Source organism: Panthera tigris, chromosome B1, assembly GCF_018350195.1.
Source record: "Panthera tigris isolate Pti1 chromosome B1, P.tigris_Pti1_mat1.1, whole genome shotgun sequence".
Classification (NCBI taxonomy): Eukaryota; Metazoa; Chordata; class Mammalia; order Carnivora; family Felidae; genus Panthera; species Panthera tigris.
The window spans coordinates 111,561,572-111,587,171 of NC_056663.1; the positions used below are offsets into that span (position 1 = coordinate 111,561,572).

General features: G+C 35.0%; 1 long non-coding RNA gene across 1 annotated transcript in view; it reads right to left on the reverse strand.

Moving 5' to 3' along the window:
• Positions 1 to 25,600, reverse strand: part of LOC122237697 — a 43,110-nt gene that overhangs the window by 13,462 nt on the left and 4,048 nt on the right. The window contains exon 2 of the long non-coding RNA XR_006216304.1: positions 21,964 to 22,038. This is a non-coding gene — a long non-coding RNA (uncharacterized LOC122237697). The remainder of the gene's footprint in view (positions 1 to 21,963; positions 22,039 to 25,600) is intronic.

Consider the following 25,600-nt stretch of genomic DNA (forward strand, 5'->3'; position numbering starts at 1 on the left):
TCTAAATTTTTTACATTATTAGCTTTTACATTGCATTAGTTATTAACTATTCAGCAGCAATAAATGTGGTCCAATATAATTTTACTGGGGAGAGAGATAAACAACTATTACAAATCATTAAATGTTCAGACACTGCTTAAAATTCATTTGTCATAAAATAAGATGTATTTAATTTAGGCAATAAGGTTTCACATAATATTTTTTATTCCATTTTTTGTACTGAAAGCAAACCAATTTACCCACTTAGAAATTAAGTACATTAAATTTCTAAGATTTATTGGGGGAAAAAAGATGAAACTCCAAACACTTATTTTTTTCTTCCAATTAAAAACTGCCTGGATTTTGCATCATGCCTTTTAAAGGCTTTTGGATCCCATTGCCAGTACTTGGGGAAAAAAAAAATTAACTCCACAAAAATATTTAGAAAAGCCTCACTTTATTTTCAAAATACTTGGTAGATAACTAGCTCTACAACCATTGTGAATTACCTTAAGAATCATACTGACAACAGAGTTTCTGTGTCGAAACACAACAAAAACAAGGTCAATTACAAATATGCCCTGTAATTGTGTAAGTTAATAAATGGCTGCATAGTTTGTACCAGAGTTTTAGCGGATTTCAAATCCATGCTCATTACAACCAAGAAGAGATGCCACAAAGGTCACAGGAAATATTTTTTCCATGCAGACCATTGGAAGGCATGTTAATGTGAAGCCCAGATATTGTGAAAGTGTGATACGCCAACGTACAGCTTGAGCCCGGGAGCGCCTGTTAGTTGTGGCAGGATGCAGTCGTGCACAAGTGCTTACAGCTGCAGTGACATGGTGCTAAGCGTGTTTTAAGACTAGTCCCAGTCGAGCGGCATCTTATCCAACCAGAGACAATCCCACAATCCAGCTCTTTTTAAGTGATCATCCTTGTATCATAACAGATTAAGGTTGCAGCTACTTTGGATTATGTTTAATCTAACCTTTATCCATTCACATCTTCACCTGAAACTTACAAGGACCAAGAGTCAATTGCCGGGGCATAATTCACAATGACACTGATCTTGCCTTCCTCACTCTAATTATCTGGATTAAGAATAACACTTTTGAGTAATTATTTTCACATTGGATAAACATTAAGCTTTCCAGGATTTATCTGAGCTTTTTCCTAACATGAAATAGATCCAACCAGGCTTATAAGAACATAACTGACAGCAGTGACAGCTTAATCAAGGCAGCCCTAAACAACTAAAACAATGAGGAAATGTTTATTTCCCATGTTTAGAATATTCAGGAATCAGCAACTTGACAAATATAGTGGCAAAAAATCCTAGATATTCAATCGCAGGCCTCTAACTTTTTTCTTTCCTTGTAATGATTCAGTAAGCCTCTATAAAGTTCAAAATCTGAAACGCTGAGAACTAGGATGATGATGTAAAATTGGCTATACTGCTACCCGTCATGAAAACGAAATATCTCTATTTTCATAGCCAATGTAATGTCCTAAAAAGAAAGAAAATGGTACATTAAAATCAATGTGCTGATTGTGATTAGAATGAATCAAGTACTTGCTGTATCACCTCTGATGGCTATTTTTGTTCATTCTGAATTGTCCATCCAAGATTGCACACAATCCCTAAAACTGCTATCACAAACAGGCTAGAAAAATCTTCCAAGCTTGTCTTTGAAACTATCTAAGATCATATACAATTACACACTAAAATCACATCACAAAACCCAATTATACTTTGGCTTTGCAGATCCACAGATAACCTCTTAAAGAGCAAACTCCCTCACTGTGTCGACCTCTGACCTCAAGCTCTTTTTCCAATCTTCAGCAGCAATGCTGTATGTTTCTTAGCCAGACTGAGAAGCCCAAACTCCCTGTGGTCAAAAAGGCCTGCAGGACTTCTGAAGGATGCCAAGTGTCCCATTTATCACTAGTTTAAGATGAAAGTTAATATTGCTAAATATTTTATTTTTGCTCTTTAATATATCTTATATACTATTCCGTCACTTACTTATAACCAGACATTTTAAATGGAGAAATTTTAAGTATACTTGCCTTCATTGTAATGATTTAATAATTCCAACAGTATTTAGCTAGAGAGAGAGAGAGAGAGAAAAGAAAGAAAGAAAGAAAGAAAGAAAGAAAGAAAGAAAGAAAGAAGAAAAAGAAAGAAAGAGTTGCTGGCTGATTTAATGATACTGTAAAAGCACTACAGAAAAACAAAAAGAGATTCCAAACAAACAAATTCCAAACAAGCTTTTGCAATGAGAAGGAAAGGGGGTTAGCTGGCTTTTACAGCAGCATCTCTCCAAAGTCCACGATTACATGTTTGATGATCCAAGTTTGGAGCATCATAATCACTGAGTACATGATATTTCATAGAACAAAGGACTCTAATTTCATACCAATTCTTCTTCCTTTACTGAAGGAAATCACCCAAAAGGAAAATGTGGAACAGCTTGTTAGGGCATTTTCTGTGACTCAATAAAGAACATTTAAAATGATATATGAAAAGAGGTAAATAAATCATCACATAATTCTAAATGTGAAAGATCTCAAAAATCATTGCTGGCTCTTTTTCAGATTTGGGCTTGTTATGGCTTTAGTTATTTCTTCAGGGTGCCTATAAGCTTGCCCATCTATGTAATAACAATCACATGGCATCACATAGCAGAACTAAAATGGCATTTGGATGTCATCTCCTCTAACTTCCCAAACCCTATCCTCTGTAAGTGTGTTGATGACTGGTAAATGTCCGTTCAAACGACTGCACTGTCTTCTGAGTCACAATGCCAAGTATGTGTGAGTAGCTAAGTCAAAGGTCCACCCTTGCAATCGTCTCTCTCTCAAATGAAGTATTTTAGTTTTGTAAGGTTGCATTAGGATGAGAACAAAATAAAATTATCCTAATGCATAACTCAGGTCATTTTCAGAACAGACCATTGTATATTTAATTCCTTGAAGACACTGTCTTAACACATAGAGTATCCCTCTTTTCATTGTCTCAAGGAATCTAGAATGAGTCAGGAAAATAATTAGGTCCCAAAAATGCAGGGCCAGCAAGAATGACTGAGAATGTTGAAAAAAATATTGGGGTAGAGGAACAATATGCTAGAGAATAAAAGACACAGAATTAACATCATAAATATTTAATGAACATCCTTAGATGATTACAGACATCTTATGAATGAGTACAAACATTTGAGTCCATATGATAGGAAAAAGACAAGCTGAAATTAAAGTCTTAATTTTTTCCCTAGAATCATTTCCATTTTTGAGAACTTTCCTTAAAATTAGGATGCATGGAGGCTTATTCATCTATCATGTCAGATTAACTGGTTAGTTCTATGAAGCCTGAAGCTATATTTTCATGCTTAGCCCTTTTATAGTGATTTGTAAGATGAATGAAACTCTGAGAGTGCTCAAAATATGTGAGTTAAACTGAGCTACAAGACTCTAATAACTAATAACCAAAATACAATTTCTGTGCTCTAAAACCATTGTGGAGTCCCTCCATTGCCCTCCGGGTCCCTTATGTAACAAAGAAAGAAAACATCTCTAATGATTTTCCATTTCTAAAGATCTGTGATGGGTGGAAAAGAAGCAACCAGAAACATAGGTAAGATTATTGAAATCTGAAAAAGAGCAAAATATATTCTCTTGCTTGAAAATGTTCTGATATTGAAAATGTAATATAAAAACTTTTAAGAAAAAATAAATTAGGTGTTTGGTAGAAGAAGGTGTGAAATCTCTAACTCCTGACTGTGCTTTATAAACATTTACATTATCCTAGAGCTATTCATATTACGGACTTCCTGAACAGTATATAATTTTACCCATTGTTGTATAAGTTGCCTTCTTTATACAAGTGTTGTACAAGTGGCATGAGGCATGTGTTCTTGACAATCTGGACAATTCCTTCTTGACAGTGCTTAAAGCCTGAGTCTATATGACAGCCCCAGATGGTTTTTCGGTGAAGGATAAAAAAAGTGATATAATTGATTTGGTGCTGGTTGAGATGCCCTAAATGTTCAGTTTCAACTTTTACCTAATCAATCTATTCCACCTTTTTTATTTCTACTTTAAAAAAAATTTTTTTTAATTTAAAAAAAATTGAAAAAAAATTGAAAAACAACTCTGCCAGGGATTAGGGATATTTGTCTAGTATTCTAAAAATGTCTCAGAACTTTTGCTAGGAAAACAGCTCCTTCAGAACTTTCTCTAACATTAAATTACCAAGGCTTTTTAACATAGATGTTTAGAGTTAGTCTCTAGAAATATCTCCTGATATATTCGCCATTCCTAGGTAGCCTTCCTTGAGATACTCCGGAGAACCATCCAGGGTTATTTCTAGAAATACAGAAAAGAATTCCCAAAGAAAATTTTCAAATTGGTATTCAAAAGTTCATATATTCAGACCTATAGGAGTAGGACTAATATCCATAAACAGTTCACAAATGTAAACAGAGGAATTCAGGGCTATGAGACTTTCTATGTTTGAGTTTAGTTCAATTTCACTTGCATTTAATATGACTTATTTTGGTTGGATTTGGCTTAGCTTGGTTTGTTGCTATCATTGGTTTTAGAGAGGCAAGCTGAGGGTGCTGGGAAGGGGGCCTTGACCTGAGTAGAAGAATCAGCCAATGTCTTGAGGATCTACCAGATCCCATGGATTTAAAAGAAAAAAAAAAAGAAAAGAAAAAGAAAGAAAGAAAGAAAAGAAAAAAGAAAAAAAGAAAGAAAAAGAAAAAAAAGTAATATTCACACACTTCTTCAAGACACTTCAAACTAAAAAAAACGGAAGTAGTTAAAAAGAATGATGGATATACAGGCATTCCTTGTTTTGTTGTGCTTCCCTGTATTGTGCTATGCAGATACTGTGTTTTTTACAAACGGAAGGTTTTTGGTAACCCCGTGTTGAGCAAGTCTGTTGATACCATTTTTCCAGTATTTATTTTCTCACTTCATGCCTCAGTGTCATATTTTGATAGTTCCAGCAATATTTCAAACTTCAAATTATTATAATATTTGTTATGGTGATCTGTGATCAGTAATCTTTGATGTTACTATTGTACTTGTTTTGGGGCACCACAAACCACATTCATATAAGATGGCAAGCTGAATTGATAAATGTGGTATGTGTTGTGAGGCCAATTAATAACCCTACAATTACCTCTAAATATTCAAGTGGAAGGAAAAGTCATATGTCTCTCACTTTACCTCAAAAGCTAGAAATGTTTAAACTTAGTGAGGAAGGCATATCAAAAGCTGAGATACGAAGAAAACTAGGCCTTTTGCACCAAATGATTAATCTTTTGTGAATGCAAAGGAAAAGATCGTGAAGAAATTAGAAGTGCCACTCTAGTAAATACACAAATGATAAGAGAGCAAAACAAACTTATTGCTGATATGGAGGAAGTTTCAGTGGTATGGATAGAATATCACACCAGCTACAACATTCTCTTAAACCAAAGCCTAATCCAGAGCAAGGCCCTACCTCTCTTCAATTTTATAAAGGCTGAGAGAGGTGAGGAAGTTACAGATGAAAATTTTGAAGTTAGGAGAGGTTGGTTCATGGGTTTGAGGACAAGAAGCCATCTCCTTAACATAAAAGTGTAAGGTGAAGCAGCAAATGCTGATGTAGAAGCTGCAGCAAGTTCTCCAGAAGATCTGGCTAAGATCATTAATGAAATCGGTTACACTGAATGATAGATTTTCAATGTAGATGATACAGACTCCTATCTTTTTTGGAAAAGAATGCCATCTAAGACTTTCATAGCTGGAAAAGAGAAGTCAACGCTTGGCTTCCAAAGCTTCAGAGGACTGGCTGACTCTCTTAGTAGGGGCTGATGCAGCTGGTTGACTTTAAGTTGAAGCCATTGCTCATTTAGCATTCCAAAAATCCTAATACCCTTAAGAATTATGCTAAATCTACTCTGCCTGTGCTCTACAAATGGAAAAAGGAAGCCTGGGTGACAGCACATCTGTTTATAACATGGCTTACTAAGTGTTTTAAGCTCACTGTTGAGAACTACGGCTCAGAAATAAATATTCCTTTCAAAATGGTATTGTTCATTTATGGTGCACCTGGTTAGCCAAGAGCTCTGATGGAGATGGACTATGAGATTAATGTTGTCTTCATGCTTGATAACACAGCATCCTTTCTAGAGTCCATAGATCAAGGAGTAATTTTGACTTTTAAGTTTGATGATTTAAGAAATACATTTCATAAGGCTATAGCTGCCATAGACAATGATTCCTCTGATGTATCTGGGAAAATAAAGTAAAAACTCTCTGGAAAGGATTCACCATTGTGGACACCAGTAAGCACATTTGTGATTCATGGGGAAAGATGAAAATATCAACATAAACAGGAATCTGTAAGAAGTTGATTACACCGCCCCCCCATGGATGACTTTGAGGGGTCCGAGACTTCAGTGGAAGAAGTAACTGTAGATGTGGTGGGAACAGCAAGAGAACTAGAATTAACTATGGAGTCTGAAGATGTGACTGAACAACTGCAATATCACAATCAAACTTGAGTGGATGAGTAGTTGATTCTTATGGGTGAGAAAAGAAAGTGGTTTCTTGATAAAGAATTTACTCCTGGTGGAGATGCTGTGAAGATTGTTGAAACGATTACAAAAGACTTAGAACATTATATAAATTTAACTAATAAAGTAGTGGCAGGATTTGAAAGGATTGACTCTAATTATGAAAAAAAGTTCTACTGTGGATAAAATGCTATCACATAGCATCACATGCTACAGAGAAATCACTCGTGAAAGGAAGATTCCATCAAGGTTGCAAGTATCATTGTTACCTTATTTTAAGAAATTGCCAGAGCCACCTGAACCTTCAGCAAGTACCACCCTGATCAGTCATCAGCCATCAACATCTAAGCAAGACCCTCCACCAGCAAAAAGATTAGGATTCACTGAAAGCTCAGATGATGGTTAGAAGTTTTCACCAATATTTTAGTTGAGGGATGTACATGGATTTTCAGACATAAAGCTATTGCACACTTAATAAACTATAGTATTTACAGAGTGTGTCTACAGGCACAACTCTAGGGTGTGAGTATAGCAAGTAGTTTAGTAGAGCAGAAAAGGATTAGAGTGGCTGAGGGGCTGCCCAAAACATCATCCCTGCTTCTACTGGCCCTGCGAACGCTGTAGGCGAGGTCATCTCTGACCTGAATGAGAAACTCACTGGTATGGCCTTCCATGTCCCCACCCCCAAAGTGTTAGTCATGGATCTGACCTGCCACCTGGAGAAAGCTGCCAAATACAATAAGATCAAGAAAGTGGTGAAGCAGTGGTGAAGTGGTGAAGTGGTGAAGGACTTCCCTCAAGGGTATGCTGGGCTAAACTGAGGACCAGATTGTCTCCCGCGACTTTAATAGTGACACCCGCAGTTCCACCTTTGATGCTGGGTCTGGCATTTCTCTCAACTACCACTTCGTCAAGCTCATTTTCTGGTATAAAAATGAACTTGGCTACAGCAACCAGGTATATCTCATGGTCCACGTGGCCTCCAAGGAGTAAGAGCCCCAGGACCACCAGCCCTAGGGAGAGCAAGAAGAAGAGAGATCCTCAGCTCCTGGGGAGTTCTTGCCCCAACTCATCTCCCAACACACTGAGAATCTCCTGACCTCTACACAGTTTCCAACCCAGACCCCCTAAAGAAGAGGAGAGGCTTGGGGAGCATTACCTTGTCATGTACCATCAATGAGGTATATTGTACACCCCCCAAAAATTAAAAAAATCTATTTTTAGCCATGATTTAGAGGGAGCAATGCTTTGTGACAATTCTGAACTGATGTTGTCCTCTACTTGGAATGAAAGAAACAACATGTAAATTGAAAACACTTGTAATATTTCTCCTATTCAAAAACTATTAATGACCAAAGTGACTAAAATAAAATTATATTAGGATTGTTAAAGGATATTTATGAAGATAAGCTAATAAGACAGGAGAACACAGCAAAAGACCACAACCAGTGACACTGAAGAATATAGCTTGCCTTGTACAGAACTTCAAAAACTAAGGATTTGCCAAACCCACGGTTATCTCTGGGCTTTCTGTACTAATTATTTAGCTTCTTGAAGCAAGGTTTTTCATTTTCTTCACCCTTGTGTTTTGGCCAAACATTGTAGGTCCTGAAAATATTTATGTAAGTGACCTTTACTAACCAGTGGAGATAGAAGTTAAGAATATCTCATGTAGATGAAGAATGATATTTGCAATGCCACAGAAAGAAGACACAATTTATTATTAGAAAACAGACAGTAATCTAGATTACCTGCATTGTGTGTTCACTTACAGACTGGAAAGATAAGATGCCGTGAGATCACAGAAAGCCTTGAATGCAAGACTAAAAAGTTTGAACTTAAATCTGGGTGCAGTTGAAAACTACGGTTGTTGTGTTTTGTTTGTTTGTTTTTCTTTTTTGTTGTTGTTTTGTTTTTTATTTAGGAGAAACTGTTGGCAAATTAGGACAGATATTTAGGAAAATCAATCTGGATCCTGTGTCCAATTAAAATGAATTCAGAAATCAGAAATGCCTATTATTTAGTTTTGGAAAGATAAGGACCTGAATAATGGTGATAAGACCTCAGAATTAAAACAAGAACTATTAACTTTGGAGACTTGAGTCAAGTGTCAAAGAGCTAAAAACCTTTTGGTAAAGGGTAAAAAATTCAAAATTACCAAAATAGTAATTATAAGGTATGTGTTTAGAGGTCAGCTTGCTAGCATGTAAATAAGGATAAAGTTTATAAATTGGAGCCAAGCGTTAGCAAGTATTTCTACCTAGCCTAATACTCAGTTAATGGCTTTGAATACTTTGGTTAAAATTTTTATTGAAATGTAGCTTATGTACAGAAAGACAAATTTTAACTGTATACATTCATGAATATTCACAAAGAAGACATTCATTAATAGTCAATAAGGTAAAAAAAATAGAATATTAGTGGCATCAAAAAAGTCTCCCCACATCCCTTCCCAGCCAATACTCCCTAAAATGTCACCACAAATATGACATCTAACTAACATTCTACTTTTACATGTTTTTGAACTCTTACAAATGGAATTACATGATATGTATTATTTTGTGTCTGCTTTATTCATTCAACATTGTATTTGTGTAATTCATCCATATGGCTACATGTAGCACTATGTGGTTCTTTTTTATTGAGATATAAAATTCCATTGTATGAATGTGCAATTCTACTAACAGGTATTTGAGTTGTTTTCTTTCAATGGTTAATGCTGTGCATTCTTATATATGTCTTTTGGTAAACATGAGTGGAATTGCTGTATGGAGAGGTCAATTTTATAGACACTATCAACTAGTTTTCTAGTGTAGATCAAATGTATGCTTTTACCAGAATTGTATGAGTTTGTTGTTGTTGTTGTTGTTCCATATCCCTACCAAAATGTGATATTGTTTGTAGTTTTTATCTTAGCAATTCTAGGGTATACCTGTAGTGGTATCACATTGTGCTTTACCGAACGGATATCTATTTTGGTGATGTGCTGTTCAAGTCATTTGCCCACTTTTCTCTTGTGTAGTATGATTTTTTTTTCTTACCAATTTGTAGGATTTCTTTAGGAGCTCCATTTATCGGTCTCTTATTGGGCATAAGTTATATTAATATCTGTTCTCACTTGAGGGCTTACCTTTTCACTTTCTTAATGGTACTATTCAATAAACCAAAATTCTCAATTTTAACATAGTTCAACCTATTAACATTTTCCTTATGGTTAATTTTGTTTTAGTTTCCTGCTTAGAAAAACTTTGCTTCAATTTCATTAAAATATTCCCTTCTGTTTACTTTCTTTATTGTTTTGCTTTGTGCCTTAGGTTTTTGATCCATCTGGATTTAATTTCTGTGTGTAATGAGACATAGGCATTCAAGAACTTTTTTTTTTTCTGCATATGACTATCCAATTGACCCAGCACCATTTATTGAAAAGGTCATTATTCCCCCACCATACTGTGTTGTCACATTCATCATAAGTGAAGTTTAAGAGTATATGTAGGGTCTGGTTATAGACTCTCTGTTCAGTTCCACTCTTATACTTGTGTTCTACTTCTTAATTATTGTACCTTTGTATTAAATCTTAATATCTGTTAGTGTTAATCTTCCAACTATGATTTTCTTCAAGATTATCTTGGCTGTTTGGGTGTTTGATAAATATATTTTAGAATCATCTTTTCAATTTCTACAATAAAAAATATGTTAAATTTTTAACTGGGATGCCACTAAATCTATACATCTACTTGGGTAGAATTCACATCAGTTCAATATTGAGTCTTCAAAATCAGGAATATGTGACATTTCTCCCTATGATGTTTTCTTGTTAATTTCTCTCAGAAACAGTAGAGATGTCTGTGCGTAGATCTTTTACAACTTTTGTTGGAATTATTCCTAAGTACTTGATGCACTTTTTGCTATTTTTGAGGGTATCTTTTAATTTCAGTTCACAATTACTACTGCTTTATGAGAAGACAGACATTTTTCAATATTGTACTATTTTTCTTCATTGTATACATTCTATTTCCTTTATCTTACTTTATTTTGCTGAATACAATATCCAGTTCAATCTTGAGTAGAAATCTTTCAATAATTCACCATTAACTATGATGTTAACTATAAACATTTGTGAATACATTGGTCAGTTTAAAGCAGTTACTTTCTGTTTCTAGTACGCTAAAAGTTATTATTGAAAAGTTTTCAATTCTATCAAATTATTTTCTTAGACCTACTGAGAGGTGATTGTATAATTTTCTCCTTTTTTCTCTTGATGTAGTGAATGACATCAATCTATTTTCTTATGTTAAAGAAACTTTACATCTTTACTCAAAATCCCAAGTGGTTGCGCTATATTAGTATTTTTACATATCACTTACTTCTAATTGCTAATTTTTAGAATACCTTAAGATTATTATGAATCACAGTTCAGAGCCAGTGCTTTTTTTTTTTTTTTTTTTTTTTTTTTTGCATGGAGCAACTAAAAAAAAAAAAAAGACTAGAAAAGAAACTAATAGATCAAATGTGCATTATACCCCTCTCTTCAGACCTGCATACTATCCTTTGTTCTTTATTTCTGTTCACTTCATTACAAACTTTACAAATATTTAGTTCTACATCAAAGCACTTTTTAAAAAAAATTTTTAACGTTTATTTATTTTTGAGACAGAGAGACAGAGCATGGAAGGGGGAGGGCCAGAGAGAGAGGGAGACACAGAATCTGAAACAGGCTCCAGGCTCTGAGCTGTCAGCACAGAGCCCGTCGCGGGCCAAACTCACAGACCGCGAGATCATGACCTGAGCCACAGTGCGACGCTTATCCGACTGAGCCACCCAGGCGCCCCTCAAAACACTTTTTTATACAACCTACTTTTTCTAGCGTGAGTTTTAGCTTCACAGAAACATTGTGAAGATAATACAGAGAATTCCCATATGTGCCATATCCAGTTTCCCCATTGTTGACATCTTATATTAGTTATCTGTCATAACTAATGAGCCATATTGACACATTATTATTGACTAAAGTTTACATTTCATACAGATTTCCTTTGTTTTTACCCAGTGTCCTTTTTATTTCTTTTAATTTTTTAAGTACAGTCCCTTTTGCTTTTTAGTCTTAGTCTCCACTCATTTTCAAAATTACTTAGCCTAGCACATTTTCTCCCCACAATCTCCAGGGAGCTTATTTCATTCATTGATAATACACTTAGATACCTTTGTCACAGTCTGCCTTCAATCCTAAGATCTGGTTACCTAAATATACTTATTTAATTGGCATACATTGAGGTTTACTGTTTGTACTGTAAAGTTCTATGAATTTTAACAAACACGTGTCACCATGTACCTATTACAATGTCATACAGAATAAGTTCACCACCCTGAAAATCCCCTTTGCTTTACCTATTCAACAACCCAAACTTTTGCAATCACTGACCTGTTCACCATTTCTATAGTTTCATATTTTCCAGAATGTCATATAAATGGAATTATATACTATGTAGCTGGCTTCTTTCGTTTGTGCAATATAGCAATATATATTTAAGAATCATTCATGTGGGTTTGTGTGGTTGATAGTTCATTCCTTTTTATTACTCAATATTATTCCATTGTATGAATGCACTACAGTTTGCATATCCATTTGCCTACTGAAGGACACCTTGGTTACTTCCAGCATTTGACAATTACAAATAAAACTGCCGTAAGCATTCGCATGAAGGTATTTGCATGATCATAAGTTTTTAGATCAGTTGGATACGCATCTAGGAGCATGGTTGCTAGATTATCTGGTAAAATTAATTTCAGTTTTGTAAGAAATTACAAAAATATCTTACAAAGTAGCTATACCATTTTGCATTCTTAACAAGCACTGAATGAGAGCTGCTGTTGTTCTGAATACTCACCAGCAGTTGGTATTACCATTTAAAAAAATCAATGTAGCCATTCTAGTAGGAATCCAGTGGCATCTCACTGTTTTATTTGGCATTTGTCTAATGACAAATGATATTGAGAATATTCTTATACATGCTTATCTGCCATCTTTTTATCTTCTTTATTGAAGCATCTGTTCAGATCTTTCACACATTAAAAAAAAACATTTTAATGTTTATTTATTTTTGAGAGAGAAAGAGACAGAGCGTGAGCAGGGGAGGGGCAGAGGAGAAGCAGAAGCAGGCTCCAGGCTGCCAGCACAGAGCCCGACATGGGGCTCAAACTCACGAACCATGAGATCACGACCGGAGCCAAAGTCGGACACCTAACTGACTGAGCCACCCAGGTGTCCCTCTTTCGCATATTTTTAATAGAGTTATTTGGTTTCTTATTAAGTTTTAAGTGTTCTTTTTACATTGTGTACACAAGTTCTTTATTTGAAGCATAATTTGTAAATATTTTCTCTGAATCCATAACTTGTATTTCATTCTCTTAGCATTTATTTTGCAGAGAAAAAGTTTTTAACTTTTTTTTAACATTTTTATTCAGTTTTGAGAGAGAGAAACAGAGTGCTAGCTGGGGAGGAGCAGAGAGAGAGGGAGACAGAATCTAAGGCAGGATCCAGGTTCTGACCTGTCAGCACAGAACCCAACATGGGGCTTGAACTCACCAGCCATAAGAGCATGACCTGAGCCATAGTCAGATGCTTACCCAGCTGAGCCACCCAGGCATCCCTCATGGACTATGGTTTTGGTGTTATATCTGAAAGTTTCACCAAACTGAAGATTATGCAGATTTTTTTTCCTATATCTTCTAGGAGTTTAGTAGTTTTACATTTTACAAAGAGTTGTAAATTCTATTTTGAACTAATGTCTGTGTAGAGTGTTAAGTTCTGTGCTTAGGTCATTTTTTGTATATGAAAATCTAACTTCACTAGCACCATTTGTTGGAAAGATTATTCTCCACTCAAATGTCTTTGTCAAAAATCAGTAGACTATATTTATCTATTCCTGAAATCATTATTTTGTTCCATATATCTGTATACCCATTCTTTCTCCACTACAACGGCTCTTGACTACTATAATTTTATACTAATTCTTGAATTTGCATACTATACATCTAACTTTGTTCTACTTCAGTTGGCAATTTTATGTCCTTTGTCTTCTTACAGAAATGTTATTATTTTTTGTTTTTTAATGTTTATTTAGTTTTGAGAGAAAAAGAGAGAGAGAGAGAGAGAGAGAGAGAGAAAACAAGCAGGCAAGAGGTAGAGAGAGAGGGAGACACAGACTCTGAAGCAGGCTCCAGGCTCTGAGCTGTCAGCACAGAGCCTGACATGGGGCTCGAACTCACCAGCCATGAAATCATGACCTGAACCAAAGTCAGATGCTCAACCGACTGAGCCACCCAGGCACCCCTTTTTATAGAAAATTTAGAATTGCTTTCTCAATATCTATAAAATACCTACCTGAAATCTTGATTAGGATTGGAAAGAATTGACATCTTTGACTCATGTGCTACTTCAAATTGTGTTGTTTAATTTTCAACCATTTGGGGATTTTTCCAATTATCTTTCTATTATTGATTTCTAGTAATTCCCGTGTGGTCTGAAAACATAATTTGTATATATTTTTCTTATTTTTAAAAATTCGTTAGTGTTTTATGATGCAGAATTCACTCTACTTTTGTGAATGTTCTGTGTGAACTCAAGAAGAATGCATAGTCTACCATTCTTTGATAGATTACTATCAGTTAGTTCAAGTTCGTTGCTAGTGCTGTCAAGGTCATGTGTATTCTGGCTGATTTTTGCTGACTTCATGTATCAATTACAGCAAAGGGAGTATTAAAGTCTCCAACTATGGTAATGGCTTTACCTGTTTGTTTGTTTGTTTCTGAAAGTTTTATAAGTTTTTCTCCACATATATTAGGTTCTATTACTATGTCATAGAAGGTTAGGAAAATCTTGCAAAATCAATCCTGTAATCATTATGTAATGCCCTTCTTTACCACTAACAATCCTCCTTCTGAAGTGTAGCTTGTCTGAAATTGATATTGTTACTCCAGTTTTCTTTTGACTAGTGTTAGTATGTTTTTCTCTATTTCTTTCCTTTTAAATTATTTGACTATTTATATTTAACGTTTTCTTTAAACGTAAGGCATTTCTATGGTTGGATCTCTATAGTTGAGTATTTTTTATTTATTTTATTTTATTTTAAAAAATTTTTAATGTTTATTTATATTTGAGAGACAGAGACAGAGACAGAGTGTGAGTGGGGTAGGGGCAGAGAGCGTGAGGGAGACACAGAATCCAAAGCAGTCTCCAGGATCTGAGCTGTCAGCAAAGAGTCCAACATAAGGCTTGAACCCACGAACCGTGAGATCATGACCTGATCCAAAGTCAGATGCTTAACCAACTGAGCCACCCAGGTGCTCCGGTCTTTTTTTTTTTTTTCCTGATTATTCATGATAACAATCTTGTCATTTATTTTGTGTATTTAGATGATTAATATTTAAAGTAATTATTGATTTAGTTGGATTAATCCCTACAATCTTTATAACTATATTCTGTTTGTTGTAATTGTCCTTTGTTTCTTTTTTCCTTTTTCTACCTTCTCTGGTTTTAACTGAAAATTTTGATTCTTCTTTCCTTTTTCAGCATATTATTTATACTTCTTTTAAAATTTTTTAGCTGTTGCCCCAGGTTTATATTATACGTCTTAAAATAATCTAAGGGACACCTGGGTGGCTGAGTTGGTTGAGCATCCAACTTTGGCTCAAGTCATGATCTTGCAGTTAGTGGGTTCAAGCCCCACGACAGGCTCTAAGCCGTCAGCACAGAGTCTGCTTCAGATCCTATATGTCTCTCTCTCTCCCCTTTCCCCACTGACACTCTCTCCCTCAAAAATAAATAAACATTTAATAAATACATAAATAATCTAAGCTCACCATCAAATACCACTATATCACTTCATATGTAATGTAGGTACCTTATAAGCAAGTATTCCCAATTCCTATCTGCCGTCCTTTGTCACATTGCTGTGATGCATTTACTTAAGCATATGCTATAATCTTCCATCACCTTGGCAATCCTCTAAGTAACCATATTACTTTAAACAAATGGCTAAATTTTAGATCAATTAACAATAATAAGAGTAAAATATTTTATTTTACTTCATTTATTCTTTTTCCAATGCTCTTTTTCCTTTATGTAGGTTGGATATATGATGTGTCATTTTTCTTCTACCTGAAAAAACTTCTTTTAACATTTCTCATAGTGATAGACTTCTGGCAATGAATTTCCTCAATTTTTGTTTGTGTGCAAAAGTACTTCCCTCTCTTTCACTTTTGATAACGAATTTCACTGTAGAATTCTAAGTTAGTGGGGATTTTTTCATTAGTTTTGGAAAGTTCTTAGCCTTTATCATTTCAAGATTTTGCTCCATTCTTTCTTCTACGGGTACGCGAATTGCCCACAACTTAGATCTTTTGAAATTATCCCAGAGTTCTTAGTTATATTTGTTCACTGATTCTTTCCTCAGCTGTGTCCAGTCTACTGATGATCCCATCAAAAACATTCTTGCATGCTGTCTACTTTTTTAATTAGAATTCTTAATATATTACAGTTACTTTAAATCCCTGTCTCATAATTCTGACATCTGTATCATTTTTTTTAATTTTTTTTTAATATTCATTTATTTTTGAGAGAGAGACAGACAGAGCACAAGCAGGGGAGGGACAGAGAGAGAGGGAGACACAGAATCCAAAGCAGGCTCCAGGCTTAGAACTGTCATTGCAGAACCCGATGTGGGGCTGAAACCCAAGAACCATGAGATCATGACCTAAGCCTAAGTCAGACATTTAACCGACTGAACCATCCAGGTGCCCCTGACATCTGTACTGTTCTTGAGTCTGGTTCTGATGTTTGCCTTTCCAGAATGTGTTTTGTCCTTTTTTTTTTTTTTTTTTCATGCTTTTGGCATACTTTGTAGTTCCCTGCATTGTTTGCTTGTTTGTGTGTTTGCTTTGAAAACCAGACATACTGTATTGGGCAATGGGCACTAGGCAAATAGGCTTCTAGTGAGACAATATGTTAATCGGGTTAGGAGCTGAATTGTATTCCATGTTTACTACTGCAGCTATCACATGTTTCAGATTCCTGGTGTGTCCTTAATTTGTCTCCCTTATTGACTTCTGGTTTCCATTCGACTCTTTTCTGAGATTATCTGTATCTGGCAGATATTTTAGCTGTAACTACTATTGTTATATTTTATATACACTATTGTTATAGTGGTAGTTTGGTGAAAGGGAGCAGCCTTAATCTTTCAGTTAATTTTCGGATTTTAATGGACACATGCCTCTGGGCTGCAGCCTTCCCAAGGATTTCTAACTTTCCTACAGAGAGTTTCCTCTATGCCTTCCTTGATTTCAATGTTCCCAGTCTGTTTCCTTGAAGTCCTTTCCCCTTCGAAAGAAGGCTTTCGACTTCTGCTCAGGTCATGATCTTGTGGTTTGTGGGTTCAAGCCCTACATCAGCCTGACTCAACCTCCAGTCACCACCCTTAGGTAAAGTGGGAAAGCTAGAGGGGGCTGAATGGGAAGGAATTCTCTTTCCAGATCCAGTATGGATTTCTGGTGATATCCTCTCTCCTGGACTGTAGGCTTTTTCTTTCTTTTTTTTTCCCCTGCCTTGGGAATTTTATTTTTTTTTCAAATTTTTTTTTAGTTTTTATATTTTATTTAAATCCAAATCCAAGTTAGTTAGCATATAATGTAATCGTGATTTCAAGAGTAGATTTAGTGATTCATCACTTACATATAACACCCAGTGTTCACCCCAACAAGTGCCCCCTTAAAGCCCATCACCCATTTAACCCATCCTCCACCTCCCCCCCCCCCATCCCCAGGTTCCCTCCAGCAACACTCAATTTGTTCTCTGTATTTAAGGCTAGGCCTTTTTAAAAGAAAAGCCCTGGGGCGCCTGGGTGGCTCAGTCGGTTGAGCGTCCGACTTCGGCTCAGGTCACGATCTCGCGGTTCGTGAGTTCGAGCCCCGCGTCGGGCTCTGGGCTGATGGCTCAGAGCCTGGAGCCTGCTTCTGATTCTGTGTCTCCCTCTCTCTCTGCCCCTCCCCCGTTCATGCTCTGTCTCTCTCTGTCCCAAAAATAAATAAACGTTAAAAAAAAATTAAAAAAAAAAAAAAAAAAAAAAAAAAAAAAAAAAAAAGAAAAGCCCTGACTGTGGTTCACAATTGTTACTCTTCCCTTCCCCCCACCAGACTCATGGGGGGATTTTTCTGGGATCTTCAGTGTGAGAATCTGGAATCTCTTTTACAGTTTTTAGAGGGAAGGTCCACAAGAGCAGGGGCCACTCCCAAGGACTTTGGCTTCCAGGAATTTCTCAGTCTAGGACTTAAAAGCTGAGCTAATTAATATTCTTTCTATGATTCTTACTATGTTGATAATGCCTACTGAGAAGATACTTTTTCCTCATTTCGCACCCCAAAAAGTGACCTCTCTCTAACTTAGAGAAGGTACATACTATCATCTGCTACTCATCATCAGTCTTCATCCAACACTCCAAAAAGGGTTTCAAAACTTTTCCTTAAAATCATTATATGAGAGAATCAGCCACACTAGAGAATTATACTAAAACCTACAAATATCTATGAAGTATATGACTCTTGCCTGTCACAAAGATGAAAATAATGAAGATCCCAGTCCCTCCGCCCTTACCAGAAATGCCCACAAACCTACTCTGTTTACCTCCATTCAGAACTTCTCTGTATAAAAGGGACCCCTGCCCAAAAGCTCCCTTATCTCCCCAAAACTCCCCAAAAGAAAAAGAAGAAGAAAAAGAAAAAGGAAAGGCAGGGCTCAGAAAGGAAAGCCCTGATTCCAAAGAAATAAAATTTCATTAAAATGCCTCTGATTGCTTATTCAAGTTACTAAACGACTGTGATACAAGATTGTAAAAAGATATTTCCAATTTTAAGGGACTCAGGAGCTGAGGGAGTGGAGTGATTCCCTTGGGGACTGTGTAATCTCTTCTCCTTGTATGTAGAGTATTAATAGGGAAGACAATGCCTTATTTTAAAATTTTGAATGCGTGGTTTTATTTCTAAAATTATATATATATATATATACACATATATATGTATAATGTGTATATTATACATGTTTTTTACATAAATTCTAATATAGTCTTCATACGGTTCTGAGCTGCTTTTTATATATTATCATTGCATCATGAAGATTATTCCATGGCATTTTATGTAGTTCTGTGTTATCATGTGGAAAGGATTACAGTATTGCAGTATTTATTTGTAACATGACTGACCTAATTTGTCCCTTACAAATTGACATTTAGGTGATTTCTCATAATTTTGCTGTCATAAATATTGCTGAAGTATATGCAAATACTGGATATGAAAATGGCTGTAGGACAATTGTTAAAAGTCAAATTCTCATTTATGGCTGTCCAATCTTTACCTCTTCTTTGATTACAGGCATCATAAATACAGAAGAAAAAAATTGCTTTTAAGAAAAACCCAACTATTATCATCATTAAAGAAGCTTTAGCATTCTAGGGCACAAGAAAGCCCTCATATGCTGAACAGCACTCACAATTAAATTAGGTACATATTAGATTGGTCTTTTAAAATAAAAACTGGTTGGGGCACCTGGGTGGCTCAGGCAGTTGGGCTTTCGACTTCTGCTCAGGTCATGATCTTGTGGTTTGTGGGTTCAAGCCCTACATCAGCCTCTGTGCTGACAGCTCGGAGCCTGGAGCCTGCTTTGGATTCTGCGTCTCCCTCTCTTTCTGCCCTTCTCCGTTCATGCTCTGTCTCTCTCTTTCTCTCAAAAATAAATAAACATTTAAAAAATATTTTAATAAAATAAAAACTGATTTTTGAAACCATGCTTGATTTTATTTGAATCACATTTCTTAAATTAAATTAACTTTTAGCTCCTTATTTTTCAGTTGTGTAATGTTATAAATCCTCTACTTAAAACTTTGCAAATAGATTGCATTCTGCATGTGTTGGCTTTCTAAAGCTTCTCTTGTCAACATTTGTCAGTATCCGATCATTCTGAGTTCCTTTGGTTTACATGAAGATGGCGTGGTCACCCAGAAAATTTACCTCAGGAAGTTGTAAAACCCTGATCATGTTTCAGTTATTAGGAATTCCAAATTGGAAATTAATCTTCTTCAGACTTTTAAGAAGTTCCTCCTATCATGGAAATAAATTTGAAATCAACCTTTTCTTCATGTCCACCTGCCATCTTTATAAAAGTCAAAACCATATGTGCTTGGTCTTTGAAGTATAATTTTGTCCTCTAATGATATCCTTCATATAACAGCATTATTCCACTCGCTCCAACTTCCTGTTGCCCAACTAGAGCCAAATTCAACAGAAGAATGACAAATGTCTGTGCAGATGGGTGATGCCGAGGTAACAAATGACCACAGCCTATGAAGTTACAAACACGAAAAATGTCAACAGAAATTGGCCAGATAAAATGGCATACAAAATGAACCAATATAGACTGAATATTTAGAGAAATTTCTGGTTTGAATTACAAAATCAATTTTTCTTAGAGGAAATATTTCTTGGAACAGAGGATCTATTGTTTATTTGTTTAAAGTATATGCCATAGCCTTTTACAAAGTAATTGTGATTAATGTGTACAGATTCACTTCTTTTATACATTAAATGAAACTCACTTTTGTTAGTAAAATATAGGTTTCTATATTTTATGTATCTTTTAACTAAACAAATACACATTCTACTTCTCCAATCATGAAAAATGATGAAGTCTTAACCATCACATCATTGCTAAACACTTGGTACCAAGTGAATTTTTAATCTTAGCTCAGAGATATCAAAAGTAAAAAGCTTTTATTAACATTTACTCCAGTCTTCAGAAAAAAAAATAAAACAAAAAACCTTGGTCAAATAAAAAAGAGGCCATTTTGAGGGATAAACGATATAGCTCTTGGATCGTTAAATGGAAAAAACAGATGGAAAAGAAAATCAAAAGGAGAGCTGCTCCATTTTTCAATCACACGTCACAAAGGTAAGCTCAGAATGCTTTAAAGCCTATCAGTTATGGTGCCTCATTTTCTGCATACCAACCATCATAATCTTGTCATTCCTGAATCCTGGAAACATTTTTGAAAGACTGAAATGTGCAATTATCTTGTGTGCTCATTATTCACAATATGTCCAAAGTAGTGCATCTGTCCTCATAACCAAGCTTTTTATGTAAAAAATGCTTTCAACCACTACCCCTAATATTTTGGGGGGTTCCAAAATCCTTAAGTAAACAGATTCTGTGGCAAAATTCCTTCCTGAAAACTTTTTAAAAATCTATGTAATAACCCTCAGGTGGAAAGAGTCTGGTCTAAAGCGTCTCGGCCGGAATGTCCAAGTGCATTGACATTGCACAGAGAGGTGAAAGTTCTGCCCAAGTAGAGGCAAAGGGGAAGTATCTGGGATATATGGACCCTGGGCCAGCAGTCTCCACCCAGGAACAAGATCCACCATTTAGATTTCCTTGACAGAAACTTCAGTAGAACCGAGTCTGATGGTGCAACCCTATCTGTCCCCAAAAGGCATGGCGTGGAGAGTCACATTAACACTTGCTGCTCCACTGCAGTGTATAGAGCATACCCACCAACATGATCCTCCACGATGACATCTACTTTCAGCAGCCCGGACAAGACGTGTCCCCGTGGAGCTGCTGGGGGAGTTTGTATTCCTGGTCTCTAATGGGAGCAGCCTGAAGCCCAAAGAACAGCTGGTTGGAATGGGGAGTGGTGAGCGACCGAGAGGCTGAGCAAGAATCATGAGAAGAAGCTCCATGCAAAATTTATCAAATATTTTTATGGTTGTCAAACAAGATGACTATTCTAAAAAGCCACAGGCATTCTGCAAATTAGAATTTCGTCACATAGCATGACTATGTGGACCAGATTCAAAATGAACTCAAATTTTAAAATGTTCAACATTATAATTCATCAGGAAAATGTACATTGAAACTATAATGATGTTTTATTACACATTCATCAAAATGGCTAAAATTTTTAAAGACCAATAAAGCCAAGCGTTAGTAAGGATGTAGAGCAACTTGACCTCTCATACATCCTGGTGGAAATGTGAAATGGTACAGCCACTATGGAAAACAGTATGGAAGGAACTGTTTAACATCTATCATATAAGCAGACATTCCAGTGTTAGGTATTTATCTCATCAAAAGAAGTGGAAACATACATCCAAACAAGGACTTATACACAGATGTTCATAACAGCTTCATTCACAACAGCTCCAAAGTGGAGACAAGCCAAATGCCATCAGCAGGAGAATATGTAAGCAAAATGTAAATTATACAGTAAAATACTACACAGTGATAAAAAGAAATACACTACTGAAAAATGCAAAAACATGAATGAATTTCAAAACAACAATGTCAAGTGAAAGATTCAAAACAAAATAGTACCTTAACATGATTCCATGGATGTAAAACGCAAATTAGTCCATAGTGACAAAATGAAGATCAGTAGGTGCCTCTGGCCTGGAGTAAAGGAAGAGATGAAATGAAAAGGGGCATAAAGAATCTTTGAGGATGATGGAAATGTGCTAGATCTTGACCATGGGGACATCCATAGGTATGTACAACTGCCAAAACTCATAAAATTAAAAAATATATATTGTTACAAAATATGTTCAACTTTATATTTGGGAATAAAATTAAAACGCTTATATATAATATAAATTGTTACACATCTTTATATGTACAATTACTTAAATGTTTTATTCTACTTTTATTGGAGAAAAAAATATTGTCCCTATGGTTACTACTAAGAATTTGAAGACATCACATAAAACATCCATATTCAAAATTATAAACAATAATCTCAAACATAAAGCCAGATATAAAACAATTACATAGATGAGGATTCTTATTTCTCATTTTAAAATTTGAAAATATTTTACTTGAATGCAGAGTACAAGTTCAATATTTGTTATAGCTGCTAATACCTTGTATTTCTATTTACTTTAAATGATACAATAAAAATAAAACACACTATTTTTTTCAATAAGCCTTTTATAAATATCCCAATTCACAACCTTTATAATTCTCATTTCCCATATGTGCCATGAGGGCATAACATTTTGATGCTCCCTTGCCCAAGTCTGGTGAATCAATCAGAAACCACAGACCTGCCCTAATGCACCAGGAGCTTAGAAAAAGAGTATGAATGGAATGGAGGCTCATGTCTTCTATGTCTCAACATTTAAAACTTATAAGTCATGCTAACAACCTATGATATACCTTCCTCCTTGACAGATATATCTTTAAACAAAATGAAAAATAGGTGTAAAGCTATGGTTTTTATATGACTGAGAGTCACAAATATATCGTGATGACTAAATTGTTATTACATATGTTTGGGATTTCTATTCAAGAGCAAGTGATATCAATATATTATAAAAAATAAAATCACATTCAACTTATAAGTTATTATATTATATTTAATAAAAGTTATTTTTGCTTCATTTCATCAAGATCTTTATTTTGTTATAATTAAGATTTTTACTCAGCTTTTGTACTATAGCTTTTGTAATGATCCAAAGAATTGAGTACATAATGCGATAGGACTTAAAATATATATGAAAATTTAATGTATTTGTGTTTGAAGTGTAAATTAAAATTAACTCAAAAATTAGAAAAATCATATTTCTGTTGTCAAAAACATAAAGTGTGAGAATTCCAAATGCCTTTATTTTTATAAAATATTTAATAAAATAAACATTAAAGAATGATCATTTAATATTTATTTATTTATTTATTTATTTATTAAAGATTTTTGTCCATTCATCAGTTGATAGACATTTGGACTCTTTCTTTAATTTATATATACCTATATATTTTGCCTACTAATTTATAGACTTTTTTTAATATTTTGCCAGTAATATCCAGTTGATTGATGGGGTTGTTGTGTCCAATTATGTCCTTACTGATTTTCTACCTGCCGGATCTGTCCATTTCTGATAAAGGGATGTTGAAGTCTCTGACTATGATAGTGGATTTATCTATTTCTTTTTGCAGTTCTGTCAATTTTTGCCACACATATTTTGAGGTTCTGTTGTTAGGTATTTATACATTAAGTCTTGTTATGTCTTCTTAGGGAATTGATTCCATTATTATTGTTTTATCCTTGATAATTTTCCTTGCTTTGAGGTCTTCTCTGTTTGGAATTAGCATAACTCCATCTTTATTTTGATTAATGTTAGCATGGTATGTCTTCCTCCATCCCTTAATTTTTAATCTATATGTATTTTTATATTTAAGGGGGTTTCTTGTAGAAAACACATAGCTGGGTATGTATTTTGATCCACCCTGACAATCTATGTATTTTTAATTAGGTATTTAGACCATTGATGTTTGAAGTTATCACTCATATAATTAATTAATATGTAGCATATTGGTTGCTCTTTTCCATTTGTTGTCCTTGTTCTTTGTTGCTTTGTTCCTTTGTTCCTACTCTTTTTCTGCCTTTTATGGTTTCGTCTAAGTATTTTATAGAATTCCATTTTCTTTTCTTTCTTAGCTTGTCAATTATAGTTCTTTTCTTACTTTTTCCAGTGGTTCCCCTAGACTTTGAAGTATACATAATTTACAACTAATCCACGTTCACTTTCAAATATATAGTTCAATTTAAAGGGCGTTCCATTTATAATTAGAACAGTAACATATCTGCAATACTGTTTTTTACAAGTTTGAGAATATAGTGATAAACATTAAATTTTAAGAAATGTATGTAAGTTCAAACTAGCTTTATCAGGGGACACCTGGGTGGCTCAGTCCATTAAACAGCTGACTCTTGATCTCAGCTCAGGTCTTGATCTCAGGGTCATGAGGTTAAGCCCCATGTTGGGCTCCACCTTGGGTGTGAAGTCAGCTTAAAAAAATGTTTTTATCATTATTCCTCTGAGTAATTTTACCTCCAGTGTATGAATAGGAAGAAGATACACATGAGATAATACAAAGTTAGGGACATAGGGTGTTATGAAAGGGAGTCAATCAGCTAAAGATATTTCCATTTTTTTAATTTAATTTTTTTTCAATTTAAGTTTTTTATTTTATTTTATTTTTTTTTTTTTGAGAGAGACAGAAACACTGCAAGTGGGGGAGGGGTAGAGAGAAGGAGAAGGAAAGAATCCAAAGCAGGCTCTGTGCTGCCAGCACAGAGCAGGAGGCGGGGCTTAAACCCACAAAACTGTGAGATCATGACCTTAGCTGAAACCAAGAGTCAGATGCTCAACCGACTGAGCCACCTAGGTGCCTCAAGAAATTTCAATTTTTAATGTGTGCTATATTTTTATTTTAAAAGGCTTATATTTACTGTTTAATGGAATATTAGAATACAAATAGTTTCATAAATTAAATTGTTTTATTATTATTATGAAATGTATTAGAATATTTTAGTGACTTAACTGTAAACAAATGATTCCTTATACTTATTGGGAGGATTTTGAGATCCAACTTAATCTCCAACTGAAAGTCTAAACTGTGTGCTTATATTTAGTTGCTTTTCTGAGCACTTCAACTTAACGAGCTCCCTTTTCTACCAGCTTGTATTCAATGACTTCATCAGTAGCTGCCTGGTTACAGTTAATTTTTAGCTTCGGAGTATTTAAGCTAAGTCTAGTTTGAAGCAAATGGAACATACTTAGTGAGGTAATGTTCCACTCTGAGTTTTATATTTGTGGGAGACGTTTAGTTACATTTGCTCAGGGATGTGATACTTGGGTCCTAAAATATTTCTAAGTCCACAATCCATTAAAACCCCCCAAACATTATGAAAATTGCCAGTAATTTCGATATGCAACAGAAACGCTACTATTTATAGTAATAACTTTTGCAAGAGAAAAGCATCTAAAAATGTTTTGACAACTATACAATAGGTATATTCTCCTATATGTTTAACTTAAAAATCAATACACTTAACACCTGAAGTCATCCTCTTCTCCACTTTATGACCAGCTCTTCCTTCTGACAGTTAATCGCCACACAGTTCTAGTCTCTGCGAATTAAAAGCTTGAAAGTAACTCATCGTTTCCAGTTTCCC